This window comes from Oryctolagus cuniculus, chromosome 18 (genome assembly GCF_964237555.1).
Source record: "Oryctolagus cuniculus chromosome 18, mOryCun1.1, whole genome shotgun sequence".
NCBI lineage: Eukaryota > Metazoa > Chordata > Mammalia > Lagomorpha > Leporidae > Oryctolagus > Oryctolagus cuniculus.
In genome coordinates, this window is record NC_091449.1 from 61,391,879 (window position 1) to 61,411,412 (window position 19,534).

General features: G+C 47.1%; 1 protein-coding gene and 1 long non-coding RNA gene across 2 annotated transcripts in view; one reads left to right on the top strand and one right to left on the bottom strand.

The window, feature by feature from the left end:
* The window catches only part of WWOX (WW domain containing oxidoreductase), a 1,022,922-nt gene that overhangs the window by 942,927 nt on the left and 60,461 nt on the right, over positions 1-19,534 (top strand). The window lies entirely within an intron of this gene.
* On the bottom strand, positions 7,834-14,234 carry LOC138846586 (uncharacterized). Its single transcript, XR_011384114.1, has 2 exons — positions 11,848-14,234; positions 7,834-8,637 (listed from the first exon to the last, which is right to left on the bottom strand). It is a non-coding gene; the product is annotated as an uncharacterized lncRNA (long non-coding RNA).

The window sequence follows — 19,534 nt, forward strand, 5'->3', positions numbered from 1 at the left end:
TCCTGTTGTCAATTCTGCCTGTTGCTATAGATACTGAACTCCACAATCAGTAATTAGAGCGTGCCCCCTGCCCCAGAACTGGTCAAACAGTGCGGAGCGCTCTGCAAATGGTCTTAAAAGCATCCGCGCTAGCATGGAAATGCATCTACAATGGTGATGGGGTTTGTTTTATTCATGGACTTTTTTGGAAAAAAAAATCTCTGGTTTATTGGAAACCATAGCAAAATATAAGTAATTATTATGCTCTTTAAAACACAGCTGAATTTCCTTATCATGATATGCGAAGGATGAAGCCCGGGGTGGCGTACAGCACAAAGAAGGCTGTGTGTGACATGGAGGCCAGAGCTCATTCTTACAGATTCCCTCTCTGCATGTAAGACCCCAGGGTCTCCCATGGCCCTCCCCCAGCCCCACAAAGAAAAGCCTGCATTTGTAAGCCGGAGTTTTAGTAGAAGTAGGTTCAGGGAGACTATCGGTAGCAGAAAGGGAGGCTGCAGGGTTACGTCTGTGTTACTCAGTGGAGCAAGACAAATGTCAAACACTTGTGTCTCGAAGCATTTTGGTCAAGAGAGAAGTAAATCCATTAGCAAGCGTGCAATTTCGCAGGTGTTAGAAAAACAGACGCCAGTGAATCTGTACTCTGCTCCATAATGGGGCTCAGGAATGGAAATGAAGCTTGGCACAGACACTTTGCTGTAATTTCGGGTGGCTTTGCTGTCCTCATGTTAAAGCTGGACAAACCAAGCTGTGAGTCTTGACGATCTTCCCCAAGTCACTCTGTTTTTGTCACACTGCTGGGATTATATTCCATGTCTGTCCGACTCCAAACCCCACCTGTCTGTGTGTTTTTTAAGGAAAGACTTTTCCAAAGGGACAGTTGCCCCTCTGTTTCCAGGGATCTGATTGTAGAAATGCCCCTTCCAAATTGCTGATTCCAAGTCTGTGGTACTCTAGTCCTTGCTTTAACCAATGTGGTTCTTTCAGATAACTTGACACAGTCTCCTGTCTGCTTTGAATCACCTCTAGCTTGCTTATAATATCTAATAGAATGTAAATTCTGTGAATGGTTGTTATGCTTTAATTGATCATGGATTAGAAAAAAAAAGTCTCTGCTTGTTCAATACACGTGCAGTATTATTTTCCCCAAATACCTGCAGTCCATGGGATGTGAATCCGGGGGTACAGAGGACCAACTGTATACATAAAGCCTGCCCATGACGCTGCATATTACATAAATGATGCATATTGATTTTTAAAATATCTTAAAGTTTCCTTATAAATGAATGTGACAGCTGTAGTCAGCTAGGCAAAGAATTCTGTTGCCATTTCCAAAGTACTGTTGATTGTATTTTTGATTCCTTTAAAGCCTCCCTAATTGCCTTGTTGATTTCAGACTCCCTGAGAACTCTTCCTAAATGCTCACAGCTTCCCGTAGCATAGGAAAATAAATGATTTATAAGGATGATTTTGGACATGCAAATGAAGCTTTTGAAGAGAGCATAGAACCTCAAGCCTGATGTCATAACAGCCAGATAATCCTGCCATCTTTCATGCTGTGTTTCCCTGGGACCAGGATCTCAGGCATTTTAATGCCTGCATCCAAGTGTAGGGAGTTCCGCCGTTGACCGCATTGAGTCCACTGCGTGGAGAATGTAGCTTGGCCCCTGGCAGACCATTCCCATGTCCTTCTAAGGGGATGAATTCTGAGTGATGACTCTGGCTCTGTTCTTTGGGCCACAGGCAGACACAATGTCCACAGTTCAGACAGCTTCTGAAACTTACCTCCAGTTTAGACAGCAAGGTCCCGAGAAACTCTTGTTCGTCTCTCTAAGGGCATGGTGGAAATCAGCCAGTGTTATGTTATTATTGATAATAGCACCAATAAACATTTTAAACACATTTTTGTGTTTCATGCATTTTAGAATCTTTTGAAGTAGGTAGCATTCTTTGTCTTGTAAATTTCTTTTTTACTGTTTTCAATTTTTTTTTTTTGGTTTTCTATGAAGAGCCAACCACCAAAGAAACCCACAAATGTTGAGTTTGCCTGGATTGATGGCTTTCCAGCGGGGGGTGGGGGGGGGTGGGGGGGGTGTGATTTTGTCCCCCAGGGACATGTGGTAATAGGGAGAGGGTGCTCTTGGCATGCAGTGAGCAGAGTCCAGGGCTACTGCACAGCATGCCACAAATGCGGAGGACAGCTGCCCATCTCAAGGAACTGGACTGGCAAGAACCCCTGACATGGGGTTCGGGGCAGCCTTGAGATTTAAACGTGGGTCTGGCAGCCTAGAGAGCCTGCAGATCTTCATTGTAACATAATGGCGTTGCCCTGGGCAAACAATTAGCATTCTGACGGAGCTTTTGTCGTCTCTGTTTTGAAGTTGTTAAAAATTGTCACCAAAGGATTAGGTTCTGTCTCCCCCAGGAGAGTGAAGTCTCCCTGGGAGCAGGTGCCCTGCTGGAGTTCTTTTCCTGCAGCTCTGGCGCCTCTTTGAGTACCCAGCATGCAGCAGGGATTTGGTAGGTGTTTGTTGAATGGATGGATAAATGTGCACAAAATTAACTACGATCTCTTCAAAAGCAGTAACTATCCTAAGGGAGTAACAAAACTGTTCCCTGGGGTCTCAGGCAGCAAGGAGATTTCTTTTCCTTCGTGGAGATGAAGCTGAGCTGACTTGATGGGGAGAGCAGGTTTGAGCTGAGGTTGAGATTAAGTGGAGCTTGTGGGGTGGCCGATACTAGGGTGGTATGCATGGAAGCATGGAAAGGCAGGAGCAGAGGATCCACTACTGAATCCCAACTTAGCTCCGCGGTCCACCCTTTTCCAGGACCTTCCAAGGCATGGAAGGCGGACCCTCATGCGTTACAAGGCTGAGGAACCCACACTGCATCCTGTAGGGCAGGCTAAGCTCTGAAGCATTTGGACGCAGGAAGTTGTGCTCAAAACTGCTCTCCAAGAAGGGACAACATGGCCTCTGGGCGTGAGATGTGGGGAGGAGATGGGGTGGGGAAGCCACGTGTGCATCTCCCTTGTCTAGAGAAGACACGAAATAGGCACCTGGCTCATGTGCACTTCTTTCTTCAAAAATAGATTTTTTTCATATGAAAATGTTTTAAAAATTTGTATTTGTGTATATATAAATAAAGTGTTTACTTTTGAATAGGTAATGCCTTGCATGGTTCTAAATCAGAAGTAGAAGATGATAAAGGATTGTGTATATGTGTATCTATTGTGTGTGTGTGTGTGTATAACCTTTGTATATACATGCACACATATGTTTTTCTTTAAATGTCCTTTCCCCTTTCCCCAAGTGTCTCTTTGTTCTCTTGAACCAATGTTATCACTTCCTGTGTGTCTTTCTGGACACCTTATGCGTTTGCAAGACAGTATGTCTAATATATATACACATATATTTTATAGGTACAATTCTTTTAAAGATTTATTTATTTGAAAGTCAGTTACATAGAGAGAGGAGAGAGAGAGAGAGAAAGAGGGCTTCCATCTAATAGTTCACTCCCCAATTGACAGCAACAACTGGAGCTGTGTCAATCCAAAGCCAGGAGCCAGGAGCTTCTTCCAGATTTCCCATGTGGGGGCAGGAGCCCAAAGACTTGGGCCATCTTCTAGTGCTTTCCCATGTGGTAGCAGAGAGCTGGACAGGAAGAGGAGCAGCCAGAACTCGAACCAGCACCCATATGGGATGCTGGCACTGCAGACTGGGGCTTTAACCCACTGCACCACAGCACCGGCCTGTTCCCAGTCTTTTGCTGTGGCACGTAGCCTGCACCAGCATAATTTTCTGTGTGCATGGGTATGTGTGCAAAACTTAGTTCTAGAAGTCGCAGCAATGGCTCAGAGAGTACACTCTTAGGTCGTTTTCACAGACTGTGCCAAATTGCCCTCCCCAGAGGTTGTTCTGATTGACATTGTCACTAAGCAGCGTGGCGTGGTGGGTGTGGCTCTGTTGTCTTGGAGAACACAGGGATGGGAAGCTGCAGTGCCCCCAGTGTGTCCTGGGAGGAGGAATATTTTGGTGGGACCACAGAGGTTGGACTGCAAGAAGGGGAAGATTGGATTCAGGGCAGCAAGATGGCGCAGTAAGCAGCGGTTCTGGTGAAAGTGTACAAGGGCCTGGGAAGAGGGGGAACAGGAGAGACGAGAGGCACGGAGGAGCTTCATCACTGTTGGGCGACTGGTGTTGGGGTGAGGTCAGGAAGGCGCTGATCCGTATTTTGGCACCCTAATGCCATCATCACTAGGAACCAGGAAAGGAGATTGAGGAAGATGACGTTGGTTTTGGCTTGATGAAGATATTCCCACCCACCAGAATGATTTGAACAGGAGCTCAGTGTTCTTTCTGGCAACTCTGCTTTTTCCCCAATCCTACCCAGAAATCTTTCCTGTCACTCCAAATCCATGTGGGTTTGGACAAGCACCTAGTTTTATGAGTTCAGTAATCTACTAATAGCTCAGAGTATAAGAAAAAAAAAAGGTTTCAGAAGCTTAAAAATAAAACCAAACATGTCTTTTAAATACTCCCAGCAACCCAAGCCTGTAAATTCATTATCATTCCTCTGTTACAGGTAAGAAAACCAAGGCTCAGAGAGGTTAAATAGTTTGGCCAGCATCACACAGCTATTAAACAAAGGTATGAAGACTTGGAACCAGTTTCCCTTTAAATCCCAGGCTTTATAACTTAATATAGTGGGATAGAAGGGTCTGGATGCTTACTTCCAAAAGCTGATTTCACTTGACTGGGGAATTCTAATCTTTTAACAGCATCCTATTTATTTCTGAAGTGTTGGGGTGAATTTGCCAAATGTTGCAAAGTGCATTTGTGAGCCAGAAGGATTCGATTTGAAGTCAGGGATAACAGAGCTGAGGTTGGAGGCTAGGTCTCCTCCCATATTTTAGTTTGCAGTGGGACTGGAAAAAGCCCCAAGCATGAAGGTTGTGATTCAACTGCCAGAGCAGTAAGGCCTGGCTGGTGGCTCAGCCCCACGACCACACAAAGACGCCGTTGTTACCCAGGAGGAAGGGAGCTGAGGCGCCACCAACGGGGGCAAATGTCCCTTCTCTGGGTTAGAAACGTGGTTTTCCATTTGCTGGTAAACAGCAGTCCAAGTTCATTGTCCTGACAAACACCCCTGTTCTTCCTTTATGCTGAGAGTTTGCAAGTTAGGATCTTGATAGAATTGCCTCTGAACAATGGGCATTATAAACTGTTGCCTGGTGTATCTCGGCAGGACCCGTGCTACCTTTTAGCCTTGGAAAATAGCAAAACAAGTCTAGCGGAAGGCGGGGAGAAAGGATCAGAGCCCAGGCTTGCAAAATGTCCCATGTAAACCTGGGATTCAGTTTGAAGGTGCTCCCCAGTATTAAAGCATTGTTTAATGAGAGTGCACACTCCCTACTGTGTGGTTACGCAGCTGGGCATACACCTCTCAGTGCCTCAGAATTCCAGTATTGTGCAACCCATCCTCTATGGAACAATCTGGATTTATCAACACAGAGGCCTTAATCACTGTAAAAAATGAGTATTTTTTTAAATATTAAAGTGAATTGCTGGTTTTGTTTTGAAAGCGGCATACTCTAGGTTTAGACTGTGGAAGAATTGCATTGTATCTTTAAAGGCTGCTATATTTATGCTTAAATAATTAGGATGACTTCTACCTGGGCAATTTTCAAAGCTTTCATCGAAAATAAATTCTTAACTGAAATTCATTTCATGTCGGTTGCATCCCAGTATTCCCTGGTGGACTGCTTTCTACTCCTGGCACTGCACAAACCATTTGTTAAAATCTAAAGCCATGCATAAGTTAATCAACTGTTCACTCAATGAATGAAATTGTCTAGCTTTTTCAATGTCTCAAGCCACAAGCTGGGTTCAAAGATAGTTACACTTTGTTCCTCAAAGAGCTCACGGACCACTTGAAGGAGAGGGGTGGCGTGGGTCAGATGGGTGCAGAGTCCAGGCTGCCAGGCCTGATGTGCCACTGCGGTACTCGCTGGCTGAATCACCTGTGCTTCACAGCTTGGTTTCTTGGAGTCTCAGTTTTCTCATCTGCACAAGAGAGACCATTAAGACAGCTCATATTTGTGGAGAGCTTATTCCATGATAGCCCTTTCCACAAATTAGCTGATCTGTCTCTCAGGATAGCCCTGTCAGTTTGCCATGTTACAGACAGAGTGTAGAAAGAGAATTTTGTCTGTTTCATGGGATGCTGGACTCGGAGTTCAAAGCCAGAGCATCCAATTCCCAGTGCTCCTCCCACAGTGCCGAGCAAAATCAGTCATGTAAAGTGCTTGGTACGGTGCCCGTCACTGGCTTAGCCCTCAAAAAGATTTCGTTTTCATTGAACCGTTAAATGCAAAATATTGTGCGACATTATGGTGAACACAACTAATAAAGTGCATTAGTGTTGTAGGCATGGACCATTGTGTAAGGCACAGCTCGGGTGCTGGAAAGAGTGGGTTTCCTTCTTCTGATGGGCAGTGTCAGAGGCCTCCTAGAGACGTGCTTTGAGCTCCGTCTTGAGACCCAGGAGCTCGGTCAAGATGCAGAATAAACTCAGAACACTCAGCTGGCATTGCCCTCCTGGAGCTGTATTTCAGTGGCTGATCTTTGAGGAAGTCAAGAACGGGATAACCAGGGCAACACAAAGCAACCACCAACGAGGCCCTGATGAAGTGCCCCCGCCTTGGGGTTCTGGCAGACTGGGCTGGCAGTCAGCGCCGAGTGGATGCAGGGTCTTTTCTCTCTGGGCCATGGTCAAGCCCACATGCTCGCTGGCGACTCTCCTGGATCTCCATGTTCTCTACACAGTGACAAGCTGCTGTTGGTGTGTCGGCCCAGGATGTCTTGTTGTCTTGCCCTTGAGACAGTGAAAGGGGAAATGGCCAAGTGCTAGCCACAGACCACTGTGGTCTTGGTCTTAAGTAAAACTACTGAGATGCACAGGATATCATGAAAAGGACATTAACGTAATCCTCTGTTGGATAAAGGCAAGTCAGAAGCAGAGCACATGATGGCCAGCAGACTCAGCTGTTTCATTTCGACCTTGAAAAATGGGCTCTGATGAGCACTGGGCCCCAACTCCTAGGTTCTGCTTCCCGAGAGGGGCTGACATCTCCTCCCCAGCTAACCGGGAACGTGATTCCTGGGGACCGCTGCTGCTCTCTCCCTTCCTGCGTGTCCACTGGTGAGATGGAGACACTAAACAGCAAAAGCACCCGTCGTCCTGTGAGGTGCGGACCTTTGAATGAGGTCAGATGCTTGGAAAAAAACAGCTTGCAAATGAGGAAGCAAAGAAAGCCTGGAAGACAGAATGCTGAGGTGTTTCAGAACCAGGGCCCTGTTCAGGGGCGATGCATTAAAGTACTGTTAGTGGGATTTTATACAAGCCGGGCCTAGCAAACACCTCTGTGTAATTTATAGCATTTCACCCGATATCTCTGAATGTCATAATCCCAGAAATGTCTAGAGTGGCGTACAAGGGGGCATCCAGAGCCCATACATCAACTCATGAATGATGGGGCAGTGAGTGATAACCTTGTCATACTTGAAGTCACACAGGAAGGATATATTGAGGTTTTGTTCCTTCCATAGTCTCAGCATCAGGGAATTAACTCAGGGAGTCTTAACTTCTCAAGAACAGGGCGTGGATGATCAAGTCCCGGAGTCTCCTTTTGCTGCCCAGCCAACACTTGCGGACACACACACACATCCCACACACACACACACACACACACACACATCCATCCCACACATGCATCCACATCCCAGCATCCAAGAAGCAAACATTTTAAATCATGACCAGTGGTACTTGAGCTGACTTTATAAATTTGCATTTTTTTAAGAATGCAATGTGGGGAAGTTGAAAGAGTCCATGGAGGCATTGGTTTCAGGCAGAAACACTGTAGGGCCCAGGAACGGGGATGGATCCTGTTTGAGAATAACTCTCTCCATGCAGAACTGTTCACGAGAGACATTCCTGAGAATGCCACATTGGTGTCCAGCCAGTGGCGTTTCGTGCTTGAAACGATAGTCTGTACCCAGCACATGATTTGGAGATGGGCTGGGTGCTCCTCGGGAATGTTCCGAGTTTGTGTGTCCTGGCAACACCCTTTCTATAGTGCCTCTGTCTCTCTCTGTCCCTCAAACCTCCCTTTTCTCTAAAAAAAAAAAAAAAAAAAAAAAAAGAAGAAGAAGAAGAAGAAATCATCCTTTAAGACCATGCTAAATTATTACTTACATTGTCGTACAAAACACAGAAAACCCCAGCTCTGGAAGCAGACTTCGGCATGGCCTGCAGCTGTTAAGCGCACTCAGGCTCTTTAAACCTACATTCAGTTTTGCACATGCTCCTTGTGCTGATGTCAGTGGCCCTTCCAAGAGAGAGCGTCCCAATTATTTAGGTGGCCAAGAGAAACAGCTTTAATTCTTTATCACATAAATATGCTTCAAGCCGTGATTTAAACCAGATGGATGAGAACTGGATCCGTGGTGGGGCTTCCTGGCCCATCCGGGGAGTTTCTGCCTGCTTGGTTGTTGCCTGGGTCTGTTCCGCCCCTTGGATCTTCCCCGTCCTGGCAGGCACACGGCTGCGCGAGATTTTCCTTCTGGCTTTTGTAGGGAGCTTTTAAAACGAAACCGCATCTGTGTAAGTGACCTTTCTAGGGTTGTTTCTGCTCTCTTCGTCTTACATAAAGCCCCTGCTAACTTAGCATGGTGCGCGCCCGAGTTTATTTTCTTTTTAACAACTTTATTTATGTAATTAAGTAAATACAGCCAGACATTTTATTGATCTAATGAAACGCACATCATGGTTTCTGTGTCCTTTCTACTCCCGACCTTGCCCTGCGCTGTTGTGGATCTGAAAGACCATTGAACGACTTTGCCCCTTTCCACATTTGAGCTCCCCCTCCAGGTTAATAGGGAACCCCAACACCTGCTTCCTGAAAGAGAGTGGTGGCTGGCATTGCTACTGACCCGTGACACCAGCCCACACGGTGGGAGGGAAAAGAGATCCTTATAAAATGGGGTGCAGTTTCTAATGGGAAGGTAGAACACAGGTGGTTCTCATTTTACTACATTTAAACTGCAGCTCCTTCCATGTGTCTTTCTCTTCCTTTCATTCCATTTTTTTTATTGTTCTAATGAAGAGCAAGGTGCAGTCTTTTGGATGATATACAACATGGGCTTAGAGAAGCTAAGCACAACTATGTATCTCCACTATCCTTGCCCACGACTCACACTAGGGAGTTGTATATTGTATCAATAATTTTAAAGGCTGGCAAATGTGCTACCAGTTTGTGAAGTTTTCCTGATGGTCACTGGTCAAACATATTGCTTAGCTGGGCATGCAGAATCGGTATGAAACACAAGAGTGCTGAAGTGATGTTGGTCGTTGCTCAGCAGACGTTTCTTTCCAAAGCCTTGACAACAAAAGAATTAGAAAACCGTAGGGGTAGGATTTGTTTGGCAAAGGCCAGTATTTACCTTGATGAGTTCAGACAAGTCCTCAGGAAGGCAAATTTTAGGAGCAGGTGAATGAACCAGTCTTAGGCTAGACTGTCTAAGCAAAACTCAAGGAGGAGATTCGTTCATATCGGCCACAGCCGGATCTGGTAGTCTCCGGAAAGGACCTGTGTTCTGAACACGGTATGGACTGATCTGGGGGAGGCCACATCTTGCCACTGTCAACAGATGAAATAGTTAGAATTCCCTGATAGTCTGTTCACACATACACAGAGTAAGGTCAGGGTTACTTCAAGAGGATCATATTCTTATTGACATTTTCTGAGGGAAACTGGGCTCCGAGAAGTAAGATCACATGGTGCTGAGTGGGGGGATTCGGGATTCCAGGGCTGCTCTGATTACCCATTCTGTTCACTTGGCGTGTGATGTCCTAATAGCCTCCATCAGGGACAGCGTAGAAAATGGACAGCAGTGGCATCGCCCCCGCAAGTGGACTGAATGCTGACAATAGTGGGTTCAAAACAGTTCTAGGCCGGCGCCGCGGCTCACTAGGCTAATCCTCCGCCTAGCGGCGCCGGCACACCGGGTTCTAGTCCCGGTCGGGGCGCCGGATTCTGTCCCGGTTGCCCCTCTTCCAGGCCAGCCCTCTGCTGTGGCCCGGGAGTGCAGTGGAGGATGGCCCAGGTGCTTGGGCCCTGCACCCCATGGGAGACCAGGAAAAGCACCTGGCTCCTGGCTCCTGCCATCGGATCGGTGCGGTGCGCCGGTCGCAGCGCGCCGGCCGTGGCGGCCATTGGAGGGTGAACCAACGGCAAAGGAAGACCTTTCTCTCTGTCTCTCTCTCTCACTGTCCACTCTGCCTGTCAAAAAAAAAAAAAAAAAAAAAAAAAAAAAAAACAGTTCTGCGTGGTTAGACAAGAGCTGCTCTCATTTGAAAATTAGGATAATTTGAAATGGAATCGAGGACTTAGGCTGGTCATTGAATTTATTTTTCTCTTACAAAAAAAAAAAAGAACTACAAATAAGTAAGACATATGTGCATGTTTAGACCAATTCAAGCTGTGCTACTATCGACTCATTAACTTTGTTAGGGAAAAATGTAATTATATTTATGTATGTGTGTGTAACTTTTATACATATGTTTCAATTTATATACATTGTTCTACATCTTTCATTTCCCCTTATTTTATAGATTCTCTTTCAATTTCTGTTTGTCTACTTAAGTCTTTTAGATGACTGCCTATACCGTCATTTGTTTATTTAATTATCTATTAAGAGATATTTAAATAATTTCTAATCTTTAATTACTGTAATCTGTGATTCAGTGAATATCCTTCAACGTGGATCTTGGCCTTCTTTGGCATGTACCTCAGTTGAGTAAATTCTAGACACCCAGATTTTGGATAGTTGTTAAAAAAAAAATTGACTCCTAACATGTTCTCACTTGTCCAGCAAATTTAAGTATCAGTGTTCTACACCCATTTAAAATAATATTAACAACCAGTGGTGTGAAAAATGTTTTTTCAACCAGGATTTTTAAATTTGACTTTGCAGTTATGAGTGAGGTTGGGTAGCTTTTTTATACTTTTATTGGCCATTTGCATTTCTTCTTTTTCTAAACTGTCTTTTATGTTCTTTTTCCAAGTTTCTATTAGATTATTCTCACTTATTGGTGATGAAAGCTGTGTGGAGATAAAGGAAACCAGTCCGTCACCATCTGTTGTAAATATTTTTCTGTTTGTCACTTGTTGGCCACTTTGTGATTTTTGTATCCATGCAGCACTTTTAATTTTATGTGTTCAAATATAGTTTGACTACACTGTGGGCTTGGGAGAGTATCGTTTAAATCTTGAGTTTCATAGGCAAGCCCGTGTCTGCCCACCAGTTTGCCTGGATGGGGAATATTTGTGCCTGAATGTTCCCAGGTACCCAGTGTCTTGAGGGTGTCCTGTCATTCCTGGGCCATTTCTGACCTGCATGCGAAATCGTTACTGATAGAAAAGTAGCAAAAGCAGGGTCAGTAGAGGAACACTGACCTTCTGCCCTGACTGGTGGTGGCCCGAGCAGGGATTTCAGAGACAGGCCAGAGCCGGATCCCTCACCCAGTCCTGTCTCGTGCTGTGACCTGGGGCAGGCAGCAGACTCAACGTCTCGAAGCCTCCACTCCCTGATACACAGCGGAAGTAATGCACCCCTCAAGCCAGCAGCTCCCCAGACAAGAGCCAGGCCTATGCCAGGCTGGGGACTTCTGTCCAGAATACAGGTTAATCCTGTTTGTCATATGTAGCATGCACTTACGTATCCAAACTCTCGAAGCTGTAAGAGATATTAAATAAATCAATTAAATTAGATTAATTCTCCCGATTACCTTATAGGAGGCTGGGGGCGCCTGAGTAGAAGCTGTTGTGACACTCTGTTCCCATGGAGTGAGTTGAAATTCTCCTTGCCAGATAATTCGTTTCATTAATAGGAATATCCTCGAGCCGCAGGAAGGAAATTCCTTGAATTTTCCGGATCTCCGTGGCAGGCACACGCAATGTCTAGTGCTTGCCTTCCAGTGATGCGGTGTTTTCATTCTGCAGTGCCGGCGTTAATACCTCTGGCCTCCACGTCCACGCTAGGCCTGCACCTCCTAGAAGAAAACGAGGGTGTCAGTTCAGCACAGACCAAGGCCAGTCCTCAGCAGAATGAAAAGTCCTGCGTGTTCGCTTTAAATTTAACACGCGTTCCATTGGTATTTGTTTTTATCATCACTGATCAGTTGGGGATGTATTAGTCAATGAAGTGTTTACAGATGTCATTCGCTTGAGAATGTTCTAGAAGATCAGAAAGTTTAGGACGCTCTTCAAGTTGTGTCCTTCCTCTCAGGGTGATGTGTTGGACCCAGACATTATCCCAAGGCAAAATTGCATCATTTTTTCCAAAGTATTTGTTTGTCCCTTAGCTGTTTGTGTTGACATTTTCACCTTTGACTCTGACTTGTCATAGTGGAAAAGACTGTCGGGGTGTTAGGGACAGAAGAGGGGGGCCATGGCTTCTCCTAGCTTCTCCTCCCTTCGCCTCCCGCCTCCTCCTTGTGTCCTTAATGACTTCCAGGTGTGCCTGCTGGGTCAGGCTCCTGGCCCCCATCCTGGGGATGCTGGGTCGGTGCCTCCACAAACACAAGGCCCAAGTTGAGGGGTGGGGGACGTGACACAAGCGCAACATCAGGAGAAGCAGGGGAAAAAAAAAACTTTGAAGTTTTACGGATGAAATTGTAAAAATAACTCTGGATGAAGACAGACCCGTTTACATTCCAAGCAAGGAAAGCGTTTAACGGGCACGGTTTCCCGGGACCTGGTGGGTTCTTGGTAATGCCTTTCAGTGTGGTGATTGAAAGCCGTCGGCTGGGTTTCACGGCAGGGGCCGAGGCCCCAAGTGATTCCCGAGAAGATTGCGGGTGCCTTCCAAGTACCCTCCAGGGTTTTTCTTGGATGCCCCACTTTGCAAAGGCCAGGCATTGTTTCAGGGAGTTGTTCACGCGGGGGAAGGATTTATGCTGTGAGAGCAAGGTGCTGCCGCACTCATAGGAAAATGTGCAATTAGCCCCTGAGTCTGGGGCTTGGAGAGGAAGCCGTTGGCTCGCTTCTCGGCCTGGGGGTCTCCGTGATCCAGGAGGGGACCCTGTGAGCCTGTGCCTGGTGCTTCCTTCTCCGCAGTGCCAGCCCCCCTGGTCTTAGCCTTCCCGCCGCAGTTTGAGTCTCAGCTCCTTCCTCCATGCAGTCTCGCCTGTCGCTTTGCTCATCTCCTTGCTCTAGGAAGTGTTGTCTCCTCATTGCTGTGGTCCCAACGCCACGGACAGCTTAGAGGACACAGACGCTGCGTCAGACCTGGCTGAGAAGCCTGGCCGTGCCCCTTTCCAGAGTGACCTGGATAGGTAGGTTCCCCTGACTCTCAGCTTTGCCCCTGACACACGGGCTGACTGCGCCTGGCCGCTCTCTCAGCCTCCCAACGCAGCGGCGTCTCGTCACACGTACTTGTGCAGCTGTCTCCACCACACTCTGCGTTAGAGGGAGCCGGGCCTCTGCACCGCAAGACTCGCATTCATTCCTCTTGGATTCTGCAGTCCAGCCCCGACCCTGCGCACAGTAGGTACTCAGCTGATGCAGGAGGACGAGCGAAGTTTCCAGAGATGTCTTCGAGATACTCAGTTCCCAGATCCGAAAGTGGGACAACCAAGGAGAAATCCCCAGGGCAGAGCGCACGGGCGGACCTTGCGCCCATGACCTTCCTCGCCTGAAATGTTACAGAAACTGCCCTGAATGGAGATAGATGGGCCCCTCAGCACGCACACACCCTGCCGTCTCAGCCACTGGCTGCCCAAGCCCCATTCCCCCCGTCTCTGCCAAGTAATAATAGTAACTCATAATAATAGTTCAAAATAATAATAATCGTACCTGGGATTTATATATCAGCGCACCTCCTAAGAGGGCAAATAAACCATTTTACACGGTGTGGAGAGAAAGGCCGATCTGGATACGGCCGCTGACCCAGTGAAGGCAGGGAAGGTTGACAGGCAAGCTGCACGTACCGGAGCAAACCCTTGGTGCCCTGTTGGCATGGAGGGGTCGGCTTTAAGGCTGTTCTCTCGGTTTTACTTGAACTGCCAAGTGAATTACTGCAACACATTTGCCTGCAAATAATTTGACATCTAGTGCTAGCGAGCTGCTTCATATTTTTCAAGGCATGCCAGCTTGAAATTTTTGCAAAAAAAAAAAAAAACTCTTTTTTTTTAAACTGATGTCTGAACTTGGTTCTTTATGATCAAGTGTGGAAATTATATGGACTTCTTTTTTAAAGACCACAGGAAAAAATAAAAAAGCATTCTGTGTATCTGTGGAAACGTTTTTAAGTTCCCCGAATAATAAAGTAAGTTTTATGGCCTTTGCTTCTGAAAACTGACTTTTGCCGGAATGATTGGCACGCATCCTGGGGAGGAGGCAGAGGGATACAAGAGGCAGAAGGCACTTGGACCGCATCTGTGGCATTTGCCCAAATGACATCTGAGACAGCTTCTAAAACTCGCATTAGTCACGTGACTGTGCTAGGGCCCCTCCTGAGCCCCTCCCCAGGAACTGTTTGGGAGAAGGAAAGCTGTGATTCCTCAAGCAGGGACTTTGACATTTCTAGATCACCGAGCCCCAGCGCTGGTTCAGACCCGGGCTGCCGACCAGCGGAGCAGTCCTGCGCTGTCAGCACCATGGCGCCTGGTACAGCACTTTTGGGTTTTGCACCCTTACCGTGCCCTACGGCCTCAACTCTGTTGGAAGCATTAAGCTCCTTACCTGTCTCATGTCGTGTACGGGACTTTAACTGCAGTTCCAAAAGCTGGCAAAGTGTGTCCGTCCTACCCAACAGCATCCTGGCTTGGTGGCTGTATGAAAACCGGGCTTGCAGTCTTCCATGACACGCGAGCTCTGGGCAGTCTCACGTGCAGTGGGGTGGCTGACGAGTCCCTGGCCCCGCTGCGTTCTCTGGGAGGTGACGCGTGTGGTGGCCTTGCTCTCGGCCTCTCCCTCCGTCTGTATGGAGGGAGTAAGAGGTGCAGCTCCTCCCACCCCGAGGATCCCCTGCGCTCTGATGACGCGGCGGTTTTCGCTGGGTGCTCTTGGACCCTGCAGCACTGGCACCTGAGAAGCTTCTCGATTTCCCCTGAACTGCACAGACCTCTCCCTCACCGGGACCGCCTTAGGAGACAGCAGCAGCGTGGCCGGGCATTAGGAACCGCCCACAATTCCTGCTAGATTGACGGGCAGTCGGCTTGGCTTCAGGGAGCATCTCTCTGACACGCAGCGAGACACTGTCTTTTATCTGTTAAACGTGGTTTTCAGGATGGGCTCTGCAGAGACACCCATGTCTGCTTGTTTCATTAAGGCCGATGATTTCCCTTCTGGCTAAGTCAGTCAGTCTCTCTCTCTCTCTCTCTCTCTCTCTCTGTCTGTCTGTCTCATTAAGATTTACTTCATTTATTTGAAAGGGTAACAGGGAGAGAGAGACATCTCCTGCTGGTTCACTCCCTAAATGGTCACAGTGGCCGGGCTGGGCCAGGAGCTGGGAGCTGCATCTGGGTCTGCCATGGTGGTAGAGGCCTGAGAGCTTGGACCACATTCTGCTGCCTTCCCGGGTCGTAAGTGGAGCAGCCTGAGCTCAAACCGGCCCCCATATGGGATTATGTGCTCTGGGCTGCAGGCAGCGCCTTCATCTGCCATGCCACAGAGCCGGCCCCAGTCCACGTGGGCCTGAAAATGAGCAAATTGACACTTAGCTGGCCGTCCTAACTGTCACTCGGATAGTTACCTTGCATCCCGTTTGTGTGTTTTTGCTGTGCGTCTCCACCAGTAAGGATGCAGGTGCCTGGGAACAAGGAAAGACATGCCCTGACCTCTGACTCCCAACAGCGGGAGATGGAAAGCAGGCGAAGACAGCAGACTCTGGCTGACAAAGGGCCTTCGCATGATGACAGCAACCGTTTCCAGTCATCTCGTCTCAATCAGAGAGATTTACAGAACAGGGTCTTCACAAGACCAAGTTCTCTAAATTTGAAAATACAAATAAAAAAGGCCCCTGAGAAAGTTTGAGATCCAAATACCAGGTGACAGTTCCTTCTCTGTATTCGGTGGGAAGGACGCAGTGTGCGTCAGCGAGTGGTGGCTGTTGTGGTGGGCCTGCCTGGTGGGGGACAGAGGGCCCCAGGTCAGCACCCCGGGTGCTAGCGAGAGCAGCCAGGAAGGCGGGGCTTGGCCCAGTGGGCTCACCTGTGTCTTCTGCTCCATTGCTTCCTCTTCTTTTTCTTCTCTTGCTCCTCTCTCTTCCACCTCCCCCCCATCGTTGAATCATCCAATGCACAGGTGCCTGCGGAGCGCTTGGCCTGTGTCAGGCCATGGTGGAGAGATGTTCCAGGTGTGGAGGTGACCGAGCACATGTGGCCTCTGAGGCTCCCAGAGCTCCCATTTTGGTGGTGACACAAGCAGCAGTCAAGGACGTCAGCAGTACCTGAGATACCCTCGGGTGGTGACGTGAGCCCCCGCCCCGAGTGTGTCGAAAAGGCCAGTGCAGTAGCCAGTTGGAGTGACATGGCTTCCGTGCTGTGCGGGAGCTGGTTGTGCCAGCAGGGCTCCCTTGTCCCATCTCTCGTATTCAGGGTCATCGTGTTGAGGACTTGAATTCAGCAGCAGATGGAATGTTTACTCCATGAAAATGGGCAAGTGCAAAGCGATCCCTGAAACGCTCACCAGAGCATCCCTGGATGGCAGCTGGGACGGGCGATACTTGAGCTTAATCTTTTGAGTTTCGGCATAAAAAGAAGAGCCCTCCCTTTTTTCTTTGTCTCTTTGAATCAGTTTGTCTCAAAACATTTCATTAAGGTTATTAGAAATGCAAGAAGTATCTTGATCTGTTATTTCTTTAATGACATTTTGGAGATGACAAAAAAAAATAAGGGAGGGAAGCACTCATACATGTGCAAAGGACTATTTTTCGAGGAGGCTGGTCTTCGAAATTAAGTGCTCCACTTCAGGTCGCCGCACATTTTATGGTTTCTCTCCACCCCTCTCTCCCAGTTGAGGTCTTTCTCTACACTTTGTGGGGAGGCCCCAAACCTGTCAGTAGATATTATAAAAACTGTGACCACCTAACACATTAGATGTCTTTAAATTATTTGCTGTACTAAAACATCCGTGTATTTCTTGAATTTTAATTGTGCCTGATGATCAATCATTGTAACAGCTGCATGGGAGATTTTTATGACCTACCTGAGTGGTGGTGTGCTCTGTGGTTCAGCTAAGTGGGTGCTTGGACTTTGGTGAGTTTTATTAGCTGGTTAGGACCGTTTGAGTGGCTTCTGTTGGAATTTTATTCCCGATACCAATGGTGATTTATTTGGAGCCTTTAGAAAAAAATAGTTTCGATGATGATAAAAATTGGGTTAATAATAAGGGCAATAAATAGAATAATAGCCAATATGTGTGGAGTGCTTACGTTGTCCCAGCCTCTAGCCTCTGTGTGTGTTACCTCATTTGGACCTCATACAGGCCTGTGACATCCATGCTGTGTTTGCTTGGTTTTAACCATGAGAAACTGGGGCACAGAGGCAGTAGGTAACTGGCCCAATAGTACCTAGCAATTTAGTGTCCTCAGCCAGTGTCCGAGTTTCCATCTTTTTTTTTATTATTATTATTTTTTGACAGGCAGAGTGGACAGTGAGAGAGAGAGACAGAGAGAAAGGTCTTCCTTTTGCCGTTGGTTCACCCTCCAATGGCCGCCGTGGCTGGCGCGCTGTGGCCGGCTCACCACACTGATCTGAAGCCAGGAGCCAGGTGCTTCTCCTGGTCTCCCATGGGGTGCAGGGCCCAAGCACTTGGACCATCCTCCACTGCACTCCCTGGCCACAGCAGAGAGCTGTCCTGGAAGAGGGGCAACCGGGACAGAATCCGGCGCCCCGACTGGGACTAGAACCCGGTGTGCCGGAGCCGCAAGGCGGAGGATTAGCCTAGTGAGCCGCGGCACCGGCCGAGTTTCCATCTTTTGACATGAAGCCCGTGCACCTAGACACCAGGAGACGACACCGGTATTCTTCCAGATAGCATCGGTGTTTGGCTCGGACACAGCAGGATTTGCATCCCAGCTCTTACGCTTTTCCAACTACGTGGCATTGAGTAATCCTGAACTCCCAGGAGTTCAGTTCCTTCCTTCCGCTGAGGGATGGGGCATTGATAAGACCTGTCTGCCTGCAAAAGTTGTTTGGGAAATCCAGGAAAGAGGCTTGGCCATGCCTCTCAGTTGCTCAGTGCTGCTCGTTGCCATGTTCGGGGGGAGCTGGGACATGCTGAAGACGCAGAGAGATAATGACGTGCGTCAAGGACGTGGTATCATTTCTCCCACTTGGTAGGATGTGGATGCTGGTTCCTTTTCTGCTGTAGAGTAGCTTCTTGTTTGAAACATGATTTGACTGCATTTTGAAATGCATTTTAAACTCTTCTTGCGTGGAAAGGGAATATTTCTTAGCCAAAACAATTCCCCTAGTTTTGAATTTGAAACATTAAAACCATGCTTTATCTCTCTCCTGAACCTTATAGAATTTTATTAATTTATCTAATTCACTTCTGTACCTGCATTTGCCTATATGTGAGAACTTGTTCTAGATTTTGTTGAAAGTTGCTTTTTGCTGTAGGTTGGAGTTTGTTGAAAGGGTATTAATGCATTATTTACTAGAACTAATTAAATTTTCATGTCATTTCTTTATTTACTTGTTTTTATTCTCTATCAATGTAATTTATTACAATAACAAATTAAAGAACAACTTTATGATCCTATAAATGATGCCAAAAAGACATTTGCTCAACTTCAGCAGGAGTTGTCAAACCAACCAACCAGCAACAACAGTAGCAACAATAGCTTGAAGGAAAATACAGAGGGAAGAAAGTCCTTCCAACATCGTAGAGAAAGTTATGTAGACAAAGCTACTGTAGATATTATTCTAAACAGTGAGATAGCATGATGATTTGCATTTGCATCAGAAAGCAGACAAGAATATTCACCGGGGCCAGCACCATGGCTCACTTGGTTAATCCTCCACCTGTGACGCTGGCATCCCATATGGGCGCCGGGTTCTAGTCCTGGTTGCTGGTGTGGCCCAGGAGGGCAGTGGAGGATGGCCCAAGTGCTTGAGCCCCTGCACCTGCATGGGAGACCAGGAGGAGACACCTGGCTCCTGGCTTCGGATCAGCACAGTGCCTGCCGTAGCGGCCATTTGGGTAGTAAACCAACAGAAAGAAGACCTTTATCTCTGTCTTTCTCTCATTGTCTATAACTCTACCTGCCAAATAAATTTTTAAAAAATAGAAAAAAGAATAAAAAAAGAATATTCACCATATTAATTAATATTCACATGAGTTTAGAAGATTTAACAAAAACACAGGGAGTCAAAAAGATAATAGGAAGAATCAATAGAATTTTTCATCTTAAAATTATATAATTAAGAATCCTAGAGAAGCTAAATATTCTGGTACAAACTATTA